The sequence below is a fragment of the Mytilus edulis genome, chromosome 3 (genome assembly GCF_963676685.1).
Source record: "Mytilus edulis chromosome 3, xbMytEdul2.2, whole genome shotgun sequence".
NCBI classification, from domain to species: domain Eukaryota; kingdom Metazoa; phylum Mollusca; class Bivalvia; order Mytilida; family Mytilidae; genus Mytilus; species Mytilus edulis.
In genome coordinates, this window is record NC_092346.1 from 36,273,523 (window position 1) to 36,293,603 (window position 20,081).

Below are 20,081 nucleotides of genomic sequence, written 5' to 3' on the forward strand. Positions count from 1 at the left end.
ACTAAAATTGAAGGTGTAACGCATTTCTTCTGCTGCATATTATATAATGGTAACAGTAAGAAACATAGACTTAATAGATTTACAATACATCGCCTTGCAACTGTTTAGTGAAAATTGCCCATATAGATTTTACATTTCCTATTAATAACCTTCTCTACTATATCATATAACAGTTGATAAATTAGATTTTTATCATGTAACTAAAATTAAAAATGTATTGTTTAAATCATTAATCACAATAACAACAAATAAAGTCAATGCCAAGTTGATCAAAAATAAATTCAGACACATTGCAAACATGTGTTGTCCTTCTATAACTAACGCCACATGGCACAGTCAAGAGATGAATGGAATGTGGATTTACGTCAAGTATACAGCAACCCAACGAAACACATAATAAAACATATAGAGATCAACCAATCAACTTACAGATCTCTACACAACATGAGAAGTGCAACATGAAGACTTTAAACAAGAGTGCATAAACATGACGCCGAAACAACTATAAAAAACACATGTGGAAAAGACACCGTCAACACTCTTACGATAAAAGAAAAAAGCTTTATGAACAACACATCTTATAAAACTGACATATGCGCATTACTAACTAATTCTATTTTGGTTATTGCAAACGTTCTTTTATTCAATGTTAAGCTGATGTCTATATATAGTTGGTATTTATTTCGAGAAAAGAGGTTTTGGATATGAATAACAGTTTCTTTTGTACATGACCTACATATACTGTTCCTTTTGATAACCTTCAATTTTGCACTATTTTCTCTTTCCTCTCGACCATAAATTAAGTTTTCCCCTAAAATTTATCAGCCGAAAATTTATCCCTCTCCTCGAGTATTTACATTATTGATGCCTTATACAGTTCAACATTTTAGCTGTAAATATTTCATTTATGAAGAGATTCAAACTAGAAACCCGCATTATCATCAAAAAAAGCAAACGAAGTTTACTAATCAACTTTATTTTTTCTTGTATGAAGCTTTCTTGTCTGTCCAAGTGTGATAACTTTGATAGTCTTCAGATTAATATACATTATTCACAACTTTCTGTTAAACTTAATTTAGTTACAAGCAGTTTTTATTCTCTAAAAAAATCCAAAGTGTTAAAATCCACTTATCTTAAGGTATCAGCAGAAAATAAAGACGTCGATAGGATTACAATTGTAGCAAGATAACGATAATTGTAAGAGGACAATGTTCTGACGCCGAACCTTAAACGTCTTAAGCTATTCAATTTCATTTTCAGATAGTCTTTAACTTTATTTAATGAAGCTAATGTTAAACAATGGAAGAAAAATTAACTTTTCACAGCAGGGACCGCCTGGGGTGTCTGTTCTATATAAAATCAGTAATTGATTCTTTATTATTCCTCTTCGGGGATAAATGAAGCCAAATTTCAATAAGTCTGTTTCTGATGGGACTATATACATATATGTAATAAACAAGTGCAAATTTATGAATTGGTTATTTGCGAGTTCTCTACTCCTACAGTTCCTGAGACGATGCCTTTTTACGTTTCTTTGTGTCAATGCTATAATAGTTTCCTCTATTTAGTACTGGAAGATAATCAAATTACCGAGAAAAACTAAAAGTAATTCCCGGTGTCTCATACTTCACAATACTGGCTGACGTCAACTTTTATACTTTCCCCAAAACATTGTTATGTTATCATTTCAAATAATTTTTTCCGTTTTCTCAGAGGTATTATTAAGATTTGTGAGACATTGCTTTTTTATTGAATCTTTGCACAATGTTTCTTCGTAGTTAATGTAACATTAGGAAACATAAAAAGATTCTAGAGGTCGAATAGAAACCGCAATTCAAGAGAATCAACAACACATGGTCAAAAGGAAATGGTAGTTTTTCTTATCAATAACATTCATATAATCATAATGCAATAGTTGAATAGTTGATTTTTATGCACAAACTTCAACGAAGCAAACAAAACATTCTTGGTACTTTTCAATGAATGAATAAATGTTGTCTTCTTAACTGACCCCCTCCCCCCTTTTCCTATACTTTTTTCATTTGTAAGCGTTGATAACAAATAAGGGGATTGGGTCTGTTCTATCTACCAGAGACAAGATGGCATGAGTAGATGTAACTATAAACTATAGGGTACCGTACGACCTTCAAATATAAGGAAAGCTCAAACCGTTTGGTCAGCTATAAAAACTCTTAAGTATGACGGCCTGATGAAAATCGGTGAATAACCAGCTCCTGATTTGGGATAAACACTTTTACAATATGACTTGTTAAAACGGGTATGCGAATGCTTAATCATCCATCTAACTTAGGACAGTGATGAAACAGCACATCATTAAAAAAAAAAAGCTGTAAAAATCATTAAAAATATCGCTCATCCAATCATTATAAAGCGCAGAAACAACTAACAAAAAGTCTAAAGAACTGATATCAGAGTAGTACTACTACTCGCAGTTACTAAATACTTTTTCAACATAAGTACTAACAACTTATCAATAAATCATTTCTCCTAGAGTAAAGTATCAATCAGTACATCAAATGGATTTAATTTAAAGACGTACAAAGATCTATTCGGGTGTCGTTCAAGACGTTTCGAAAATCAGTGACGATCAAATATAAAGCCCCAACGAAACATTTAATCTAGTTAGCACATACTTACAACTTCTCGTCCAATCAAATTGCTTGAATTTGCCTTCTAATTTTCATAGTACATACTTTTTCCGTGTTCTAAGTAACTACGCATGAATGACCACAAGGGTAAGATTTCATTGTATCGTAATCAAGATATTAGAACAACAATTGCTACTGGCTTTTTTGAAAAAAATTCTGTGTTCCAAATTTAACTAAATAGTTTGTAATTAGTTTTCCAACAGATTCTTAACATCCTACTAATCGTCTTTTGATCCAATTTTTTTTTTTTACAATTAAAAGTTTCTTTCATTAAAATAAAGAGTAACACTTATGGTTCTTTATACCTTGATTAAAATACAACTCCATCTAAAATCTGTAATCCTTTATCTTCCATGCAATTACTTTGTACACAAAACGAGTCAACCATGAATCTTTTGAAGGGAAATTATTAATAAAGCAATTTGATATATTTCGTCATATATTGGTTGCCTAATGACCAGTGACAAATATTTCATGAATGTAAACTATCCACTGGACTACCTATGGGTACATACCAGGGGCATATCCAGTCTTTTTTAAAAGGTGTTTCAACCGAAGATTAAAAAAATGTATGGGAGGAGAATCCAACTGTTTGTACTCATTCAAAAGCATTTTCAATATAGTTTTAGTTTTTACGTGAATTTAAAAAATGTTTTCAAGAAGTAAAAGCTTTCACTGCAATTTAAGAATTGTCTGCTCTTGTTCAATTTATTTTGTCATCTTACCATGTAAATAAGTACATGTATAGTAAAACACCGCTTTATATCAATAAACATACTTACACCAGCAGCTACCTAGCTTCTTTTCATTCTAAAGTCAAGGGTCTTTTGAAATCCCATTTTTACAATGATATTAGTGAGTAGATTTACAAAACTACGTTAATGAGCTACATCTAGTCAGCCAAAACATGTTAATTACACTAATTACAGGATTACTCAAGTTGTAAATATGTGCTAAATTGGATATTGTATAGAAAGGTATATAATATGAAACTAAGAGCTCGGGGGGCAAGCCCCTCGCTCTAAGTTTCATATTATATACCTTTCTATACAATAACCGACACTTATAAGGAGAATTGGATCGACATGTATCAATTCTTTTTCATGAAACTTATATTTTAGCATTTCATCATCAGTGTCAAGACGTTTCAATAATCTGTGCTGATCAACTATTTTGCAGAGTTATGCCCCTTAGAAAGTTTCGGTTCTTATACAGTGTTGGCTTTAAAATATCATGTTTTGAGCGTTCCTGTTGAAATTAAATCTTGAAAAAGCGCTTAAGAATAATATAATTTGATAAAGCGGTTATTACTTTCTAATTTTTGTTAATAAATAAGAGACAAAAGTTTTAACCATGTTTAGTTTTAATTTATTGTTTAGGATCATACATTTGTACTTGTACATACTATGTCTTCTTCTTAATCATGACATGCATCTGGCGCTATTCAGTTGTACAAGTTAACTGGACACGAAAAGTATACAAGAGTTTTGTGAAAAATAAAAAAAACATTTGTCCTTACATTCTGATCACATGACCAGTATAGAAAAGATAACAGAAAACAGAAGCGAACAATACCTAAGGGATATTAAAAAACAAACTGACAATAACATGTGAAAAAATAGGACCAATAGCATCCAAACCACAACAGATAAAAGAAAAGACTGAGCACTACGAAACCCACCCAAAACTAATGGCTATATGGTAAGCAGATAATGCTCTACATGCTAAATGATAACAAGACTTTATTTCTAAAAGTGCATAACATTTGTTTTCGAATTTATGATAAAAAATGCAGTTTAATGTAATCTTTTGATGAAATAAATATTTTCTATTATTTTTCAGAAGCAGTAGATGGATCAATATTACACACAACAGGATGTTATTGTGTTTGTTTCTCTTGTGATAGTTTTGGTTTTTATCGTTGTTATGGTTACTGTTTTAAGTATTGTGGCATCACGATGGAGGAATGTTCGCGATGATATGGATGGACTGACAGACAATGCAGAAATAGCAACTGATATGTCAGTTTGGTCGGTCCAAGGAACGTACAGGACACTGCCGGATTGAAGTGGAAATGAAGAAGAAAAAACGAAAAGATATATTTCATGATTCCATTATTCAGAGCAGAGAAGACTCAAGTTTTATACGTTTTTAAGAAAGAAAGATTTTGTTGGTTAAAAGTCTTTACATTCGATGGATTTTTGACTGGGGAATTGTATTTAATGTACTTAGACCATTCATGTATATACAATCTTTAATGGAGAGAACACATTAGTATAAGTTGGTAATTTCCATTTCAATCAGAAATCAAATGTCTAAAATTTAGATGAATAGTGGTTTTGAAATGTTTTCTTAATCTTCTGCAATTAAAATTGAGAAAGGAAATGGGGAATGTGTCAAAGCGACAACAACCCGACCATAGAGCAGACAACAGCCGAAGGCCACCAGTGGGTCTTCAATGTAGCGAGAATTCCCGCACCCGTAGGTGTCCTTCAGCTGGCCCGTAAAAATATGTATACTAGTACAGTGATAATGGGCGTCATACTAAACTCCGAATTATATATCAAACAAGTATATAAAGGAAATTAATCATAGTTAATATGATGAAACATAAATAAAACCGTTGGTGCACTGGTCTATTATAATACGATAAGACTTTTTTTAATTGCAATACTAGTACTTGTTTTCTTCCTATGTAAAGTTTAAAGCTTTATACATCAAAAGGGAAAAGTTCAATAAAAAAAGCTAAATTTGGAAAAAGAAAAGCATTACAGAATTTTATAAAACTGGTTTACAGCGCAACTAGAACACAAATATTTATTGATATCACTTAAGCTTTTACCAAACTAACACCTCTGTTAAAATACCATTGTGTTTTCAAAATTTAATTTAAAATTTATTTATATAAGAGACAGAATTGATAAATTTGCCTTATCCTTGTTATATGCATAGTTTAAAATCTGAATATACGGAACATGATATATCATTCATTATGCATACAAAATATTGATATCTGATTGATAATACATTCAAAATCTTCCCATTTTTTTGGCCGATTTAAAAGTTTAATTACACTCGATCTTCATTCAATTTTAATCATATATCATTGATGACACATTTGCAGAGATTATAAACCTGAATCTATATTTCACATAATCATTCCAAAGGCTGATGAACTTTGTTGCTGCAACATTTCAAAGATTATTTCTTAACCAAGATGATTTTTTTTTGCAATCAGAAAGTTAAATGCAGTTCATTCTGTAATTATAGATGATTATACTGAAAGATAACATTTTTCAATAGTCTTGCAATTTGTTCCACTGCAAATCAGTTCTCTTGATAATAAGATCGGTTTCTTGCAGACGTAATGGTTTAATTTGCTTTTCGATTTGACATTTAGCTATAATGACTAAATCTAATTTAATGTGATATTGTATTAAGTCATAACATATATCTTTTTATTTTTATTTATTAAAAAAAAAAGCTAATTTATATATACATGTATAAGCAATATCTGTAAATAACTTAACAAATAACTACCAAAATCAAATGCAATGGGTATAAACACATAAACTTGGGTTGAATTTGTTTTTATAAACAAAACAGTCCTCAACAGAAACACCTTCGAGTTAAGGGAGGAGTAGGTGTTTGTAAAAAGATTTTTTTTTAACACAAACCCGTGTGATTTCTAAGTTTTCTTTGTAGTAAGAAATTTTAAAGAAATTAACAACCTAATGGTTAACACGAGATTGAATGATGACAACACTTTGGTCATGATTCGGTTTATATCATTATTCTGTGAAATATATTGTTGGAATTCATTCTTTCTGAAAATATTCTTAACACAAATTTCAACATTAAAATCAATAGGAATTTGAAAAAAGTAAGCATAACAGATATATGCCGGTTATAATATTTTTACAGCAATCTAAACACATGTTACATTATTTTTAACACTTTTCAAAGAATCGAATGGAATGATCGAATACGACAAACGTATTATGAAATAGAGTTTGTAAGCAGTTTACCATGTAAATGTAATTTGGAATGACATTTTCAATAACTGTATTAAATGTGTGCTGTAATTTAAATTTCCGCCAATCAGTATTATTTGGTGTCGTAAAGATTATACAATCAACAAAGAGCAATTGCTTTTTGAGACTGACTGTCATTTTGTGTATTGACATGCCATATCTAATCGTAATTTAATCTATATAATGTATTGTTAGATTAATAATTCAAATAAAACTGCGCTATTATTAGAATTATATGTTACTTTATAATGCATATTTGTAAATGTTTGTTTGTTTTGAGATTAAAACACAGTGATGACTGTTGTTACCATATTTTGAGTATTTTACCGATTATGTCTGTTATGTTCACGCATCGTTGTAAAATATTGGAATTTGATGCGACTGTCATATAAGTGAGAGGTTTAGCGCTATAAAACCAAGCTCAATCCACCATTTTCTACATTTGAAAATGCCTGTACCAAGTCAGGAATATGACAGTTGTCCATTTGTTTGATGTGTTTTATCATTTGAATTTGCCATTTTATTAGGGACTTTCCGTTTTGAATTTTTCTCTGAGTTCAGTTATTTGTGATTTTACTTAGTACTTCTAGTATAATGAAAAATATTCAAATTCCGTACGGATGTGATAACCATAAACAAGAACGTTTGAAATCGAACGGTCAGAAAGTATAATATGTAGCATATTCGAAAGGATTGATATCAAACAGTTGACGGTTGCAGTTCTGTGAATATATAATTAGTTATCAAAGGTACCAGGATTATAATTTAGTACGCCAGACGCGCGTTTCGTCTACATAAGACTCATCAGTGACGCTCATATCAAAATATTTATAAACTATACAACTCCTAGAATAGAAAGATCACTTGCACTAATATTTTTGCCATCGTCATTTTTTCAGCATTAGTATGCCTCGAACTTTTAATAAGTTTAAAGTACACGTAAATTGTGTGATACTCCTCCTTATTCTTTTAATCTCCCTGATAATTGAGTTGTGACCACTATCCAACTGTATTCATACGGGTAAAATCCAGAAGTTTTGTCTGTATGAGATCATATCTTGTAGCCATTATCTACACACAACAACATATCTATAAATATTAAATACCCCCATAGAAGAGATGAGGATTGTGATTCAGCAATATTTACCAAGTGTCCATCTGTGGGAGTTGCAACATAAGTTTTAGTACAATTTTATAACTTGACATTGCGATTACCCAATAAATGGAATATTACATAGTATGAAATAACCGAAGAACAAACTGCAGAATGGCACATGAAAGTAAAAGCATCAAGTGTTCCTTCTAAGCAAATTCTGAGCACGAAATTTACCATAAATGGGATCAACCTAATCCACAAAAGCCAATATGATTACTATGGTTTCCTCCAGAAAAAAATAATTTCTCTTTTAGATAAATTTCATTTTTAAATGAAACATTATGACAATTATTTGAAGTATAATTTGGCTATTATTTCCGGGTACTCCAGTATTCCTTCAGAAAACAAAATAGTTATCAAAGGTATCAGGATTATAATTTAATACGCCCGACAAGGTTTCTTCTATATAAGACTCATCAGTGACGCTCAGAACTAAATTGTTATTAAGCCGAACAAGTAAAAAATTGAAGACAATTGAGGACCCAAAATTCAAAACATTTGTGCCAAATTCGGCTAAGGTAATATATTCCCGGGAAAAGAAAATTCATAGTTTTGTAACAGGAAATTTATAAAAATGACCATATATTAATTAATTGATATTCATGTCAACACCGAAGTGCTAAAACAGTGATTATAAATCAAATGCAACTGTCCGATAAAGTGTATGCCAGGTATATTGCATTATTTTAAATAGAAATTTAAAGAATCGTGAGTGTTTGTACTAAACATTTTAAAGAATGAAATAAAATAGTTGACCAGTTGACTTCGACGAATGATTTATTGTAAGTGAATTTGAAAGCACTTTTCCATGTAAAATTTAATCTGAAATGCTATTTTCTTAACAGTATTAAATGTGCGCTGCATTTAGAGCTTAGCCAACCAGTATAATTTAGTGCCGTTAAAGTCATTTAGATTGTACTATAAACAAATAGCAATTTAATTTGGAGACTCACTGTCGATGTGTGCATTGAACAGGAATACACGATCATTATTAAATTTTTGTTATGTAATATTAGATCATGTAGATTGTAAATTTAAATGAAACTTCCCTGTTTTGAATATATTTTAGTTTCTAAAGGAAATGTATATAGAAAGTTATTTCACAACCCGACTACGATAACAAGGTCATCCTATTTTTCGTTCTTTGCATGCGTCCGTCCGATCTATAGTACATATTACTTAAAGTTGAAGAATAAGGTCCTAAACAATGTAGTTGTAGTCACACCAAATTATTAGATGGAGTGTAAGAAGATCTAAGAAAGGTGTAATGTTTTATGAATGTATTTTGCTTTTTCAATATGATTTAAGTCTACAAGCAACACATATATACTAAAAACTTAGCAACACTCTTAACATCAAAGCTTAAGAATAGGAAGCAAAACTTATTAAACAAGTGGTAGCCGTCATGTTCCTTATTGTTAGGACACACCCAGTGATAAGTTTCATTACTGATGTCACAATCGATAAAAAGGGAAGGCGATTGTTGATTCGACAATTGGAAAAAAAAAGTAAAATAACAAATATACCGAACCCCGAAGAAAATTCAAAACGGTAAGTCCCTTATCAAATGGCAAAAGCAAAAGATCAAACAAACCTCACGCATGAAAAACAAATACAATATTGTCGTTTAACCGAAATATTCCATACCGGTCAACCAACTCTTGATGGCATCCGTAAAATTCTAGATAATGACTGAAACTTTATTACCCTTTCGGAGCACATGAGACTACCCCTAGTTTTTCGTTGGGTTCGTGTTGCTCAGTTTTTAGTTTCTATGTTGAGGTGTTTCTTGGAATTTTTCTTTTTCAACCAGAGCGTTGTGAGTTTAGTTTCGATTTATAAGCTTTAAAGCCTCTTTGGAGTCTTTCGCCTCTCATCTGGAACCTTTGGTTCAATTATTACTTGTTAGCAGTAACACTCTATGACGAAAATCATATAAGAAAAGAAATGCAAGCTCTAGAATAACGAAGGAAATGTATATTTCATATGCAAGAGGTGCTGCTTGGCGATTGTTGCTAAAAAGAAATGGAGATTACATCTTTCGTCGTGAAGTTTAGTACTCAACCGACCATCATTATTTCAAATTTATTGTGATAGAAAAAGTAAACAGTATCTTTGAATTATTTAGTAAAAGGACACAATCTTGTTTTTCTCAGTTTGAGATGATAACACTTATGTTGTCAATATAAAATTCTAAAATTTATTATGATGTTAGTTTCCGTGAATTTTCTGCTTGGCTTCTATTAATTGTTTACAAAGTGTTATTTTCCTAAAACAATATAAAATTTATCTGAGTTGGCCATTCTTATGTTCAGGAAAACACAATTTTGGCCTATTTTTTTTCAATATGTCTACGAGAAGAATAAGGGAATACTTATGTAAAGAGTAGAGAAGTCAGTTGTCATATTTTATTGCATGAAGAGAACTTCAGTTGTGTGTATACTGACATAATGTTTATTATTTTTAATATTCACATCTGATTCACGCCACCTGTTTAGTTTCAAAGTTATCCAGAAGATCAAGTTCTATTGCTGACAAGATAAATGTTGAGTTTTTTTCAAGAGGTTACGGTCAAAGCAGTTTGACGTTTGTATGGACACTTATGTAATTTCGTTATCCAGTAGAGCGAATATATATCAATAAACTCATCATAGATACCAGGATTAAATTTTGTATTTACGCAAGACGCGCGTTTCGTCTACAAAAGACTCATCAGTGACGCTCGAATACAAAACAGTTAAAAAGGCCAAATAAAGTACGAAGTTGAAGAGCATAAGGACCAAAATTCCTAAAAGTTTTGCCAAATACAGCTAAGGTAATCTATTCCTGAGGTAGAAAAGCCTTAGTATTTCAAACATTCTAAAGTTTTGTAAACAGTTAATTTATAAAGTTATTAATCTTTGCAGTTGTTTAACATTGCAATAAATAGCGAGGTTTGGCTAGCCAGAAAACCATTTTTCTTAAAATGTCCTGTACCAAGTCAGGAATACGGCAGTTGTTATCTAATAATTCGTTTCAATGTATGTTGCATTGTGGTTTGTTTTTTGTTGCACTTCAGTGTTCCGTTGCTTTGTTGTTTTTCTCTTATAGTTGATGTGTTTCTCTCGGTTTCAGTTTGTAACCCGGATGCGTTTTCTCTCAATCGATTTATGACTTTTGAACAGCTGTACTGTTGCCTTTTTTTTTGGTTGACATTCAAAATCACCATAAAACCTTTCTTTCATTAATCAGGATTTCCTCCTTATAAATGTCGTGGGAGTATATTTTGGGATTCAAAATATATAATCACCACCTAATTCCTTTATCAAGCAGTTAATTTAATGTGATTTTTCTAACAAAATCGATATTGTCCATTAACTGACTTACATATCGCCAAAAACATTACTTACTGCAAAAATTTGTTGTATTGTATCTTTTTATAGCATTAAAGTTTGATATTCTTTTCTATGTTTAGGTAGAACTTACGATTCCCAATAGAATGACATAACTCAACATAACAAACCTTTCTAAATTTATCTCAGTCTATTGCACTGAATCATGACAGAGGGGAGCATAGACTAAACCTGCATGATATTTTTGGAGTTGAATACACATTTTTGGTGGAAATAGATGTAATTAAAAAAATCAACCGAATCTGCAATTTTAAATATTTCCATATTTTGTTATTAAAAATCTGGATGATTTTTTATAACAACCCAAAAATTAATCTAAATACTGCCAATCAAGCGCACTGATCATTACGTGGTCATTGCTCTTGACCACTATTTTTGTTCTTTAAGAATGAAATCTTAAAATAACTGAAATCTAATTTAAGTTTGAAAGAATAAGAAAATGAAATCTGTAGCGAGATGATATTCTCATTTTTGATTTATAAGTTATAAGGTTGAAAAAGGAGTTTCAAATACGCCTGAAAATTAAAGGTGTACACTATTAAAGATATTTATCATTTTTCTGTGGAATTTTATCAGATGGAACTTATAAGAATGCATCGTCAAGAGAACAAAATGAATATACATTATTGTTACTTTTTGTTCTTAAATATAAAGATGCTTTGATTCCATGGATAGTTTGCATAGTTCGTAATTTTACGTCATTGCTCACAAATTATTTTAATGAAATGTTTGGCGTTCATCGTTTACAAACACGTCTGAAAAGACGGACATGTATGGAATATTTGATTTCCATATTGTTAAGTACGATACTTTTATTTTCATGAACAACTAATGATATCAAAGATGTTATATGTTTTGCTTTGTGCGTCCGTTCATTCGCCCGTCCCGTTCCAAACTTAAAACTTTTGAAGTTATTACCCAAATAAGGGTTTCACTAGGATTAAATGGTTATAAACTTAACATACATGTGTGATAATGTGAGAGAGCACGGTGTCTTATGACCAGATACTCTAGTTTCAAATCGTTTTAATATACATATACATATATGTGTATTTAAAATATTCATAACCGCCTCAGTGACCTTGTGGTGGCGTGCTCGACTCGACTATTTGTGGTCTTTGGTTTGGTCATCGTCTGGTTCAAATAAAACATTGGCTGCTCCTCTGCTAAGCATGCGATATTTAGGAGTAAGGGCAAAAACAATTCTGTCCAGAGTCAGAATAATGTGTCCTAGTATGATGACTATTATCCTGATTACTCTACCACAATTTCCTACATTAGAAAATGCCTGTACCAAATTAGGAATATGAAAGTTGATGTATTTGAGCTTTTAATTTGACATTTGATAAAGGACTTTCCGTTAAGAGTTTTTTTCTTGTAAAGGAAAATATAAGCGTGCCGTTTTGAATAAAATGCGAATCGGAGACTTATTATCTTATTGTTTTTTTTATGTTTCTGACTTATGAAACATACACTACAATGATGTATGTAGTAAAAACAAATTCTGAGACCATAAATTGTTTATCAATAAAATGGAAAAAGTACTATATTAAAAAGTGGCTCTCGAGAGCCTGAATCGCTCACCTGCAATGTTTTATTTAGATTTTTCATTAAAGTTTTTCTTTTGCTTTTAAGTTTTTAATGTATAAATAATAAGTGTGGACACAGACCAGTATGGATAGTATCCAGCATTCTGAGAGTATTGCATTGCAATAAGGAAAGGTGAGCTAAAACAATAAACGAAAGGTAAATATGAAACACAGCAACAAATGACAATCACTAAAATTATTGGATTTTGACTTGTGCAAGGCGGGATCAAATATATGTACTGTATCCAAACCCTATCTTTAACATGGGACTGTGGTGTTACAGAACAACATAAGAACAAACATGTTTTTTTTTAAATAGACTTCCTGTATGTATCAGTGTGTTTATTTATTCCACATTAGCTAGAGGTACACAATTTATTGGTGATAGGTTTATATCTCACAAAACATGTATAACTTGCTGAATTTTTGTGCATGTTCTCATTCAGGAACATCTAGGTAGCTTTTGTTAGTCTTGTATGATTTTTTTTCTTGGTTCATATCCGTTTTTAAGTGTAGTGACGTTCATTTTTTGGGGGGTACTTGAATACATTAATGAATAAGGCCCTAATCAAGCCTGATTCTGCGTGTTGGATTACGGATTGTGTTGAAGGTCCATTGGTGGCCTTAAGCTATTTTTTTGTTTTATTTTCAGGTTGTTGTTTCTTTGACACATTCCCAGTTTCCATTCTTTGTTTATTGTAATAAGTCAAAACGGGTACTATGCCAAACATATTGTTTCATGCTATACTTTGATTTTTCTTGACGTTCAAGAAAATAAAACATAAAATGCATACTAGTTACCCTAAGGTTCATTCCGCCCAAGTTTGGCTGAATTTGCTGCAAGAGTTTCAGAGAAGATTTTTAAAGTAACAAACATGATGAACAAATTATGTAAAATCACCTTTAAAGGGCAAAAACTCCTTAAGGGGTCAATCGACAATTTTGATCATTTGACTTATTTGTAGATCTTACTTTACTGAACGTTTTTGCTGTTTATCTGTATCTTTAATAATATTTAAGATAATAACCAAAACTGCACAATTTCCTTTAATTTATCAATGCAGGGCCAATAACCTAAAAATCAGTTATCCAATTTGGCTGAAAATTCCAGGGCAGGTAGATCTTGTCCTAATGAACACTTTCACTCATTGTCATATTTGCTCAATAACCTTTGTTTTAGATATATAAGCAAAAAAACACATTTTACTTCTATGTTTCAATTTTAGCAATGACAGCCTTGTTTTTTATGAAACATAATATAAAAAACAAACTTAATACTAGATACCCTGAGGATCATTCAGCTTACGTTTAGCTGGCATTGCTTCGGTAGTTTCAGGGGAGAAGATTTTTAAAAGCAAACAATCATGATGAACAAATTTTGTAAAATTTCCTTTAAAGGGCAACAACTCCTGAATGGGTCAATTGACAATTTTGGACATTTGATTTATTTGAAACCTTACTTTGCTGAACATTTTTACTGTTAACAGTTTATCTTTATCTATGTTAATATTCAAGATAACAACCAAAAACTGCAAAATTTCATTAAAATTATCAATTTAGGGTCAATAACCCCAAAATCGGTTGTCTGAATCGTCTGAAATTAAAGGGCAGGTACTTCTTGACCTAATGAACACTTTAAGCTTATCAGATTTGCTCTAAATGCTTTAGTTGTAAAGATATAAGCCAAAAACTGCATCATATACCTATGTTCTATTTATATCCATGCCGGCCATGTTTTATGACGAAACAGAAAATAAAACACAAACTTTATACTAAATACCATAAGGATCATTCAGCATAAGTTTGGTTCAAATTGGTTTTGTAGTTTCAGAGGAGAAGATCTTTGAAATAGTTTACACCGGACGGACGACGGACGCCAAGTGATGACAAAAGCTCACATTTCCTTTTAGGAAAGGTGAGCTAAAAAGAGCAGATAACAAGGGATAATTGAAAATGAATATGAAAAAAAAAAATAAACCAAACCTTTGGCCAAAAAACTTTTCATACATAGCACATATGATTTCCGAGAATATTAAAAAAATAATACAAGAAATGAAATCCAACATTGTTTTGTGTATTTTAGAAATGTTCATTTACAATTGAATATCATAACATTGCTATCTAAATCAACATTTGAAACATACATTTTTCTGTAGGTCTTGTTGAAAACAATGGCAAAGGGAATATCTAATCCGTCGGATTTCTTTAAAAGTATGTCATCTACTTTACCATTTGATGATAGTCGATGTAAATCTTCAGAATTTATTTCTATCACATAAAGGTTTTCCTTAGAATTTAATGCTGAAGCTACTGGTTCTTTCAAAACACATGAGAAAATACGTGTTCCATCGAATTTTATACAGCTTACTAAGTTTCCACCAGTATGTTCGCAGTAATATAACAGTTCGTCTTTATCATCAACAACGGGAATGAGTGACGATATTATACCACTTCCAACATTCAAAGTCTGATGACACTCTTCAGTATCGAGCTCCTTGACAGAAATTTTTCCATCACCACAACCGACAAGCACTTTATCTTTTACAACTGCCACACTATACGGGCGAACATCTGGTACCTCAATTTGTTTTCCTCCGGTGAAGGTAGTTAATTTGATGAACTGAAGTTATTCATTATCAGGCAATGTAGCTACTGCTTCATCAGTGTCCGAGATGATAGTTATGCCAAATACTCTTCCTTTAGTGCAAGTATAGGATTGCAAATACTGTCCCGTTTCTGTCTATGCTGAGATGTTGATATCACTTGTCATATCGTTACAAAAGAGCATATATTATCGTCACTTAATGTCATACAGGTGATTCTGCCTAATGGTATAGGAACCTTCTTTTCGAACTCAAACTGTGTAGGCACTATTTGATATACTTCTCCAGTTTGTGCTTGCATGTGTTTAGGGTGTTGATAGGTCACTGGGCATGGAAAAGATGTTAATTTTACGGATCCTAAAGATCTTATTACATAAGTTATATCCCAAGGTTCGTAACATAGGTCATTCGTTTCCAAAACTTGAATACGGTTTTGAAAACTTTGAGACTGTTTTGATATATCTGAATTAATTTTGTTCAGAAGGATGAATAATTGACTTTCTGAACCATGTTTAGTAAAAAAAATCAACTTGCTCTTGTATGTCCTCGATTACCTTTCGTATTTTATCCACATCACGGAGATCATTGTCTGCTTTTTGGCAAATTTCTTTGTCTATGATATCCATTTCAGAAAAAAGTTTACTCTCAAGCTCATTTAGCTATAGGTGCTCATTAATATTTTGTCTAAGTTTTGCTATCTGTTTTAATTTTATTGATTTAATTTGTCCTACACGTGACTCATTCTTCTGTCTATCTTCTCCCAACTCCTTCGTCGATTTAAGTAACGCAGCAATGTCTTGTGTAATATCTTCTAATTTTGGTGATGATCTACATCCTTTCGACGCAACATCTATTGGTTGAATTACACGGGGGGGGGGGGGAGTCTCAACATGGGATTTTGGGTACAGGTGTGCAGCTGGGATTTTAAACCCCCCCATTCATATATTGAATAATTGTGAAATCCCTACCTATACATATATTTCACAGCGAAATCATAACCCATTCATATATTTATCAGCTCAAATAGTACTTATATGCATATACAATCTTATTATACATCAAAAACACTTTTCAATTATACAATACACTTTAATTTATATGAAACATTGAACTTTTCAAACAATAACAAGTAAAAACACTGTTTTGAAGGTGCAATAGCACAAACAATACGACTTCACAGCTGGTTATAATTATGAGCCAAAAACACGCAGTTTTGAGGAAATAAACCTGTATTTAATGCATTTTTTTTGCTCTATGAGCAATCAGTTGAAAAGTTAAGCAAATTCTGCACAATTTTTTGAAAAATTTAATTTAACAAACAGTAATAGAAGTTCCGTGTTGAAGGCCGTACTTTGACCTATAACTGTTAACTTTTTATACATTGTGACTTGCATGGAGAGTTGTTTCATTGACACTCATACCACATCTTCTTATTTATAAGTAATAGAAAACTCTTTGGTGGTTTTGCACCTATGTAATGTAGTGGATTTGCTTCCGTATCCTTGAACTTCGGCGATTGTCCGATTCAGAATGTGACGGGATAACAACTTCAGCAAATCTCCCGTCAAAGTCCTGAAATGCATGTTGATGTGAAACTGATCTCTTCTGTCCTGTAGCTCTACCTTCTTTTGTTTTACCATGGTTTGTGTTCATTAACTTTTCGACTGATTGCTCAATAACAGATAATTCTTCTGCAGAAAGAATTAATACACCAGATTGAAATGTTAAATTGACATGGCATATGATATCAGAGGCTGTTATTGAGACTATTTCAAATATGTTAATCTTGTACGTGTCTTCACTTATCCTCTCGTACTTTGAAAATGTAATTTGTAAGTCGTTTAAAAAGTCTGCCGAAAAAGAAACCGTATCTTTATAGTCCAACTGCCTTTTGTTTTTAGCTAAACGTGAAACGTTGTTTATTATGGACGAACAAATAAAAATACAACACTTGGTTGAAATCAGTGGTTGAAATTAAGTTTGCACATACCAATTGAAACTTCTTCTACGCAGTTTTCTTCTAAATTCTCGAACCCACTCGTCAGTGATGTTAATCCTACATCACTATGACCACTATGTTCCAAAGTGTCCAATTTGAAATGTTTGTTTGATTCATCTCCCGTTATAGCTTCCTCCTCTTGTTTTCGAATGTGTTTTGCAGCTACACAGTCACAATAATCACATCTTAAAGTTCCAGTAAATTCCTCACATTCATGACAATTTTAACATTTCCCTCTGTCAATGCTTCGTATGTCTTTCATTTTGGCAATCAAATAATGACAAATTCTTCCAACAAATTAAAAGTGATTAAGCAAGACACACAATGTCAATGAGAATAGACGCAACAAATTAAGTGCAAATAAATCGATGTGTTACGCAACTCACGTGACGCAACTAGTACAAAAGGTTCGATATCTACTGGGTAATTTACTGAAGATTATTAATTGTGACAGTGTAATTAAATTTAATCAATATCAAAACTTGTGTAAATAAGTTTCAGCAGATGTGGAAATTTTAATGACAAAGAGTTTGGGAAATTCAGTGAAGATCGTTGCACAACAAACTGAAATTTATGACCCATTGATATATCACAATCGGTCAATTACTACCTATTGATATATTTCCTCGGTAAAATTGCACCCCATTGATATATTTGACGGATCAAAAAAGGGACCCATTCCAGCGGCACATATGTATATACCTTTATATAGGAAGAGACCCCCCCCCCCCCGTGTTGAATTACCACAAGTGCGGTGCGGGTTTGCTATGCATGTTCGACATATCAAACAATCATGATCGATGCAATAAAACTCAAAACACATGTTGTCATGGTCGTCGCAGTTCTTGCTTATGTTGAAAGTATTCCCACTTGTGACAGACACATCAACCACGTGATGAGACGAAATAACCTTGACAACACTATGTAGAGAAGTACATTCAGTACATAACGAATCTTCACAATCTGTATAATATTTTATTGCTTCAGATGATTTGCTAAGTTTAGAACAAGGATCACACATCACCATATTGATGCAATCATCAGCCTGGAACAAATATGCAATGAAGTTAAATGAATTGAGCATTTTGAATAACATATAATATTTTCCATTAAATTTATCATTATTCATCATTGATAAAGTTAGCATCTTTTTGCAGTCTGCAAATTGTGGTCTAAAAGTATGTATAGCTTTGAATATGTAATGTTAATTTTTTTATATGTATTTCAAATTCCATGTTTGTATCAAAACCAAACAATTCGTTTCATTTAACTTAAAGAAATGCGACATGTGTTAGTAATACAAACATTTAAGTATCCCTGATATGCATTGATATTACACATGGTACAACATCATGAAAAACATTATATACTTACCAACCATACCTACACATGTTTTTCTTTAAAGATTTATGCGTATGCATCAGTTAAAAGCGCATATGACATATATTTGCAAGATTTATGACAAAAACTAATGACTTCAATGAGAATTACAGAAAAGGGAAGGAGGAGAAAAAGAAAGTATGAATACATTAATCAATGAAAATGTAGGTTGCAATACTTTTTCTAACCATTAAGGTAGATGTATTTATGCAAATGAACTGAAATATCCTAGCATAGATTTTATCATAAGATACACCCCTTTCTATGGTATTTGAGACCTGATGCTCAATAATTAATAGACAATGACATTCAACATACTACGAGTTCTTATGTTAAAAGTCTATTTAAAGTGAACCCTTTACGAATGCAAGTTTAGTGGATATGAACTTAATACTAGTATTTCTTTAAGACATTTACGCACAAATCAATAAAAATAGTTCCTACTAATTATTTGATTTACCCTAAAAGCAAATTTTGGAAATTTGTATATATAGCTGCGGCTGTCGAACGGATATAATTTTAGATATGCTAATCAACAGACTGACCCCCACAAGTTGGATGCTACATGAAAGCCGAAACCATGCTTTAAATGAATTAGAACGTTTTTTATTTACTAAGAAAAATATAGGCAAGTTGAAATAATTAACAATAGCATAATAGAAAATTGTATATAGGTAAGTGTACATTATCAAAAATAGTTTAATATGTCTGTTTATTTCACCATCTGCTGCAGTGACAAAAACAAAATCTATCTTAAAGTCCCAAAAGTTTTCAATTTATCTGAAACCCAATCATATCCCTTTATATATGAAGGTCCTGTATGACATGAAGTATTTCAATTTGCATATGTTTATCAGAACAAAAAAATTATTCTGAAGTAAACAGTTAATTTCTTTTACTTAAAAGTTATGATGATCCTAAAAAGAAATTTTATAGCATAAATAAATTTATAACATGTGTATACAAAGCGCTTGACAGTATTCATAGCCTTTGTAAGAATTGTGGTACAGGATTAAACTCAGATATGTTTACATATTATGTATAACCGCTTCCTGTTCAATATCAAAAACAAAATCTATTAAATATTCTACGGTTATCTTCCTTTGATAGTCTGTTGTATATAACACCAGAGTAGTTATTTTGATCTTTAAAAAAACAACAGCGAATAAAATATTTGTGGCACTCATAAAAGCAGTCAACAATTTGCACTGCGCATGACACTTTCTAAGCATGACAAACAGAGCATTGTGGTATTGTTA

General features: G+C 31.6%; 1 protein-coding gene across 1 annotated transcript in view; it reads right to left on the minus strand.

The window, feature by feature from the left end:
• Positions 1-18,188: 18,188 nt before the first annotated feature.
• Positions 18,189-20,081, minus strand: part of LOC139516381 (uncharacterized) — a 341,046-nt gene continuing 339,153 nt past the window's right edge. Inside the window, exon 6 of the transcript XR_011662951.1 lies at positions 18,189-18,487. The gene's annotated coding sequence lies outside the window, so the exon portion shown is untranslated. The remainder of the gene's footprint in view (positions 18,488-20,081) is intronic.